This window comes from Pinus tabuliformis, chromosome 1_2, assembly GCF_031772625.1.
Source record: "Pinus tabuliformis cultivar Carrire ecotype Pingquan chromosome 1_2, CPIR1, whole genome shotgun sequence".
Classification (NCBI taxonomy): Eukaryota; Viridiplantae; Streptophyta; class Pinopsida; order Pinales; family Pinaceae; genus Pinus; species Pinus tabuliformis.
This window is the reverse complement of record NC_142298.1, coordinates 289354993-289362970: the sequence shown is the minus strand read 5'-3', so window position 1 is coordinate 289362970 and position 7978 is coordinate 289354993.

Genomic DNA, 7978 nt, shown 5'->3' with positions numbered 1-7978 from the left:
TTTAAGATTATATATATTAATGTATATAATACAAATATAATAATACTCACATGAGAGCTTCCTTGGAGCCATGGTGGCACCTTTAAGTAGTGGCGAGACATGTGGTTGCATTCAAAGAGACTATATTTAATGGTTTCATAACTCGTGTGTCCTTTGAAATTTCTAAGGATCTTAGCTTGACTAGTTTGGTCTATAATTTGCTTTTTCAACTTAGTCAATTTAAGTCTGAGAGGCATGATTAGCATTTACAATGTTATAGCTCTGATACCACTTGTTATATATCTGATCCAAAAATATAAGATAATGCAAATATACCTAGAAATAATAAGATAGAAATAGATATAAATGCTTCACTTTATTGATATCAAAACCCTTAAGGTAGGGCAACACCATACATTCACTCCTTAAGGAAGGAGAACACTCCACAAGCCATATGCCTGTTCATCCAATAATCCCTTGACACCTCTCAATGGGGAGTCTCTAGCCTCCATATAAGCCTCATACATACAATACCATGGGTCATTACCATGGTTCCATCAATACCATCTATCTAATACCATGGGCCCATTACATTATTACTAACTACTTGTGGTCCCTTACATAATACAGGTTAACCACCTTATTTATTACTATGGCCCATCCCATTATTACATTATTCCCTTGGGTACCTCCCTGTGTACCCCATATTATCCCCCCTAGGTATACTACATTCCACACCGCTTAACATGTTTCGTCCCCGAAACATGGAAAGAACACAAATAATAAGATCTACTCAAAAGAGTAGTCCACTGGTACCATGCACGTGCATCTAGCCATCCAAGAGAAAGGTGAACCCTCGATCTTGCTGGTGCGTCGCTCGCTTGAGATGGAAGTTGACCTTGGCAGCTCTTCTGTGTTGATGTGTAGTAGGTGGATCTTTGCTCCTCTCTATCTATCATGCAGGGGTTGTTGTCCTTGTGGCTAATTCGTTGCCATCTTGTTGGTTGTTTTCTTGCAAGGTGATGTGGGTAGTGATATGCTGAAGTGTTAACCAACGATGTATCTTTCTTTAATTCACCACCTAATGGAGCCTGATTGATATCCGATACATGTTGTGGTGCCTGCTATTGTTTCTTATCTTCCAATATTACTTCAACCACTGAGTCCTCCTCTGATGTATCAGTGCCTATAACCTTTTCTGCTTCAAACTCTGTTTATGTTTGATTATCAACCATCAAAGGTCTATCATTTGATGTGTAAATGTCATTAGAGCTTTGTGCTTCTGCCTCCGTAGTCTCTACTTGGGTCTTAATGGAAATCTCCTGTAATGTGATTTTCTTCTTTTTATACCAGAGCTTCAGGAATTTCTTTTACACATTAATATTGACAGTACCCACAAATTCCATTCAAGGATATCCTAAAACAACATCCATGTTATCCATATCTGAAGTATAAAAGTCACAATGCAACACATACTTATCCATAGAAAGCTTCAAATCTTTATAAACTTGAACATCCTCATTATCAACCTGTATGTTTTCAATGTATTTTGCTGGAACTTGCAATTTTTTTGCCAAATTAACATTGATAAAATTATACTTGCAACTAGGATTTATAGACACAATGATCTTCTCCTTCTGAATCAATCCATGAACCTGCAATAAGGAGATACTAGCAGAAAATAACCCTTTAGGTTTCTTGGTTTCCTTCTTTCCTGTACCAATAAAATCTTTGCTAGGTTGTGTGCCTGTCCGTCTGAGCTTAGTAAGAGGTCCCAAAAAATTAGATTTAGGGTTAAAGTGGTCACAAATGGATTTTGCAAACATCTGCCAAGTAATTGTCCTTGGATAGCATTTAGAATGCCCCTGCCACCATTGCCATGTTTCTTGGTTCAAGTAAAGGTTTCCCAAACTTAGTTTAGTTCCATCATCTACGATGCGCTCCAGAGAGAAATATTCTTCCATTAGTGCTACCCATATTTCTGGATTAGAGCCATCAAATTTGTATATCTTCCTCAAATTCTGATCTAGGCCCGCCATCACAAAAAAATTTGGTGAAAATTTGAAATTGTCACAATTTAGTCAATATTGCTTAGAATCCCTATTATGACCAGTTTTCGGAAATGGAACAACCATTCTGCATCTTCCCATGTGATAGAAATCCCGATCTAGACACTGGAATTTCAGATCCACGCTGCAACTATCCCGCTGTCACAAAAAAATTCTGAAAAAAGAGCTGATTTTAAATCAGCGATATCTCCCTCATCTGGACTCCGATTCGACTGATTTTTTTTTGAACTTGGGTATTTTTTCACAAACAATTTATATATGCAATTAGATTCTTCAGATTGTGCACTAGAACATACAGATCTGCGCTGCAAACTCGCTGCCCCAAAAAATGTCTGCAACAGCACCGATTTTTAAATCAGCGAGATCTCCTTCATCCGGACTCCGATTCGACCAATTTTTTTTTTCAACTTGGGTATTTTTCCACAAAAAATCCAGATCTACAATTAGATTTTGCATATTTTGCCCCAAATCATATAGATCTGATCTGCAAATTCACCGCCTCGAAAAATGTCTGCAACACCACTGATTTTTAGATCAGTGATATCTCCTTCATCCGGACTCTGATTTGGCCATTTTTTTGTTTGAACTTCGGTATTTTTTCACAAAGAATCCAGATCTGCAATTAGATTTTGCAGATTTTGCCCCAAAACATATAGATCTGATCTGCAAACTCGCCGCCCCAGAAAGTTCCTACGAAAAATTAAAAAAAATTCTCCACTTTTGCCCAAGAAAGTGCTCCGATACCACTTGTTATAGCTTTGATACCACTTGTTATATATCTAATCCAAAAATATATGATAATAGAAATAACCCAATAAATAACAAGATCTGACTATAATAGAAATGCTTCACTTTATTGATATAAAAACCCTTAAGGTAGGGCAACACCATACATTCACTCCTTAAGGAAGGAGAACACTCCACAAGCCATATGCATGTTCATACAATAATTCCTTGACACCTCTCAATGGGGAGTCTCTAGCCTCTATATAAGCCTCATACATACAATACCATGGGTCATTACCATGGCTCCCTCAATGCCATCTATCTAATACTATGGGCCCGTTACATTATTACTAACTACATGTGGTCCCTTACATGGTACGGGTTAACCACCTTATTTATGGTGGCTACTCTGATGGTCGTTTGAGGTGGCTTGTAAAAAGGAGGTCACAAGTTCGATCAACCACAAGAAAAGGTGAAATAATAAGATAGAAATAGATAGAAATGCTTCACTTTATTGATATCAAAACCCTTAAGGTAGGTCAACACCATACATTCATTCCTTAAGGAAGGAGAACACTCCACAAGCCATATGCCTGTTCATACAATAATTCCTTGACACCTCTCAATGGAGAGTCTTTAGCCTCTATATAAGCCTCATACATACAATACCATGGGTCATTACCATGGTTCCCTCAATACCATCTATCTAATACCATGGGCACATTACATTATTACTAACTACTTGTGGTCCCTTACATGATACGGGTTAACCACCTTATTTATTACTATGGCCCATCCCATTATTACATTATTCCCTTGGGTACCTCCCTTTGTACCCCATATTATCCCCCCTATGTATATTACATACGAAATATTTGTATATGTTATATTTATTATTAACATAGTATAAAATATATATATTTATCTTATTTTCAAAACAATATTCTATTAAAATAAATCAATCTCTCAATTATTTCACTACTGAATATAGATTTGACAAATAAAATGTAAAAAAAATACTATTCATCGTATATAATTTAGGAGACATCAACTATATATGTGTGTGTGTGTGTGTGTGTTTGTGTGTTTAACCTTTTTTAAATATATGAATGTATGTTATTTTTATTATTTATACCATATAGACTTAAATTATCTAGAGAGTTTTGCATCTCCCCTATTGAATGTAGGGCTATGTTTAAATATCTAATGTATAATAATAAACTTTACAACATGGAATCCAAGAGGCTTCCTAAAATTTCTTCTAACTTTAGTCCAAACCTCCACCTTTGCCTCAAGTGTGGTTGGCATAAGGATGCCTAGTATTCGCTCAACTGTTGGGGGATAAATGACGAGATCATCCTCGGAAGCATGGATAGTGTCAAAGATACTATCAGCTCCAAATTTAAGGATACGTTATAGGATGATAAAGAGATGGAGGGTAAAAGGAAGCTAAGATATTATATGGAGGTGATCAACCCCACCCTGGAGAACCAAAATTATCTTTCTATGTTGACCAACCTGAAGAAAAAAATAAACATTGCTAAGATTAGAACTAACTCTCATGAACTTTGGAGTGAAACTTGGCAGTGTTCTACTCCGAAGAATCCTTAGGATGATAGAATTTGTCAGCTTTGCGATACTAAGAAAGTGGAGGATGAAAAGAACTTTATTTTAGATTGTTCAGCCCTTACTCACATCCGCTCACATTTCTCTAACATATGTCACACTTCAAATCTTCTTGAATTACTTAGTCAACCCAACTATAGTGATCTTGGTGCGCTTCTTTCCATTCTTTTTGAGCAGAGAAAGAAGATTCTAAAAAAATACAATTAGATTCTCATTCTTAAGGTCCGATAGACCGCATTGGTCTTAGTGACATAGAAATAAGATTCTAAAGAATTACAATTAGATTCTCCTTCTTAAGGTTTGATAGACCTCATTGGTCTTAGTGGACGTTTGGTCTTAGTGGATGTTCTTCTTCTTCTTCATCATCATCAATTTAAATATTTATAATAAATTATCATCATCGTCGTCGTCAATTTAAATATTTATAATAAATCATGAGCATCATCATCATCATTATCATCATCATTAGAATAAAAGTTAATATATATATTCAAAGATTCTTAGTCTTATATTTAAAAGAGTTACAATAATTTTTAACATTATATTATAATTTGAAAAATCAAAGATTATAGCAATCAATTCATCTTTGAACAATTCATCATCGATTTTATATTAGTTATTCTTTGATTTTAAATATTTATTTGTTTTGTAATGTAAAATATTAAGAAACTATTTTTTATTTTAATTTTTGTGATATATTAAAATTTATTTTTGTATTATTGTATTTAATGAAAAAAATTGAAATCTTGTTGTGTAAGAAAAAAGACAAAAATAAAAAATTATAGCAATCAATTCATATTTGATCCATTCATCATTAACTTAATATTAGTTACTATTTGATTTTAAATATTTATTTTTTTGTCTAATGTAAAATATTAAGAAACTTTTTATTTTTATTTTTATTTTTGTGATATATTAAGATTTATCTTTATATTATTGTATTTGATGAAAAGAATTGAAATCTTGTTGTGTAACGAAAATGACAAAAATCAAAGATTATAGGAATCAATGACTTTATATTAGTTATTCTTTGATTTCAAATATTTACTTTCTTTTTTATTTTAATTTTTGTGATATATTAAAATTTATTTTTGTATTATTGTATTTGATGAAAAGAATTGAAATTTTGTGGGTAAGAAAAAAGACAAAATAAAATATACTTTTTTTTAGAAAAGTCAAAATTAAAACGGAATAAATTGAGGAGAAAAAAATCTTTATGGCTAATATAAAAAGTTAAAAATTGTGGCAAATGATTTTTCTCTACTTGAAACTCCTAATCTAACCATTTAAATATTCTTTTAAGATTATATACATTAATGTATATAATAATATAATAATATTCACATGAGGGCTTCCTTGGAGCCATGGTGGCACCTTTAAGTAGTGGCCAAACATGTGGTTGCATTCAAAGAGACTATTTTTAATGGTTTCATAACTGGTGTGTCCTTTTAAAATTCAAAGGATCTTAACTTGAGTAGTTTGGTGTTGGGTAGCGGATCCCCTGCATAATGGTTTTGGGGCTTAAAGCCCACAATTTAGAGTAATAATATTGTAAAAGTTCCGTGAAGTGCGCGAAGCGAGAATTGTAATGGGTCAAGTCAAAAGGTTGTCCGCCCGAAAATAATGTAAAATAATAGAAAGCGAATCAGCCTTCCCATGGTCTGCGAACCATGGGAAGGTATAAATAGAGCAGAGTTCTAAGGATAGAAGGTAGCTTTTGATGAATATCTAATGTATTATGGGTTTGTGAATGTAATATTCGCTCCAAGTCTGTAAGTCCGAGTCGAGGGTGGTAGTTGTTAGAGTAGGCTCTGCAGCTGTGTGCGCAGAGGCCTGGTAGAGTCCGCAGTTGTGTGCGCGGACCCCTGCAGCTAAGTGCGCAGGGTGGAACAGATTGTACTGAACAAACGATTAATAAAGATAAGAGTTTCTGATTTATTGTGCATTTGATCATAGATCTCTATGTTTATGCTTATGTTCTGAGTTAATTGTTATCTGTAAGATTTATGGTTGCGCGCGCTGGTTATAACTGTTGAATGTTTGATTAAATACCTTAAGAGTTAGATCAGATCTATAATAAACACATTACTAATAAGAAATCTAAGAAGTGCCTCGTCGCCGAGCTACGCGAAGGCCAGACAGTTGTGCAGAGTAGCACAAGTGTGTAGATTGAGTTTCGACCCTTCCAGTCCTCATCAAGACATCCCTAGGGTGCAGAAACCTGGTTCCAGCACCCTCCCATACTACCTCGGGTGAGACTTCAGTTCGCGCTCCGCGGATTGTTGCCGAAAGGGCCGGTAGTATGGGACTTGTTTGGCTAAAACACTTTCGAACCTGGGTTAGGTGCCATCAAGCCAACAAATAGTTCCATTGTTGGGACCTGGATCTACCTAAGGGATGTCTGATGTAGGAACGCTAGAACCATACGAAGAAAGAGTTCGAAGATTGGTTGGATCAGAAGCTTTACGAGTTCGTGGTGCAAGAAAAAAAAACCCCACAGATATCTAAGAAGAGGTGGCTGGATCGCTACATATACATGGAAATCCACGAGATCTTCTTCGCGTCCTCCTCGTTAGAACTGTATGAGTGGATCACGAGGTTAGCTGACAGTTAAGGAAGGTGCAAACTCGATCAATCGTTAGTGTGGTCCCCAGAGTTGGTGTGCAGGCTAGAGGCATCTGAAGAGAAAATTGCATGAGCAATAGATCATTGGCTGGATCGGATAATAGGAAGGCTTATCACCGAGTTCGCGATAGACACAACTGTGAGCAACAGCGAAGCGGAGCGGTGTTTCCTCAAAGGAACGCGAGGTAGGTACATCAAATCCATGAATACCTGGATTAAGATGTTGTTATGTGAAAAACGAGTGATGCAAATCCATTAATGAGTGGAATGACGTGGAGCGGGAGGGCCTACGAGGGTATCGAAGGGTTAGGACAAGAGGACAAGGAAGAGCGCGCTTGGGCTTCTCTAGGGAGTGCAGTCAGTTTGATTAGGCAACGCATTCCACAGCTATCATCCTCGCTAACACCACCACTTGCGTCACCTCCTTCACCCCCATCTTCGCCCACACTGCCTCCACCATCCCAGAAGTTTAACATGACAAACATGATCAAGTTTCCTGTATTCAGAGGAGTAGGAAGCGAAGATCCAGATCAGTTTTGGTTTGTAGTACGAGCAGTATGGTAAGCGCACAGAGTTACAAATGATAACATTAAAAAGGCCACCCTGGTTAGTGTGCTACAGGATCACACGCTGACTTGGTACATCAAGCACTCGAATGATCATCTGAATGCCGGGATAGCGGAAATCCAGATTACATTAAATAGAGAATTTAGTCGACCGAAATCAGAGACGCAGTTGATTATTGGATTCAAGGATATCGCAATGCTTCTAGGAGAAACTGATCCGGATTTAAACAGGAACGCAATAGATTACAGAGATAACCATAAATACAGAGATGCGATAACCATAAAAATAGAGATGCAGCGGAAATAATACTTCATTTCATTAATGGAGAATATTGAAATATGTTTACAAATAGAAATAAACTAGCTAGGGCGATGGTAGCTTATCTC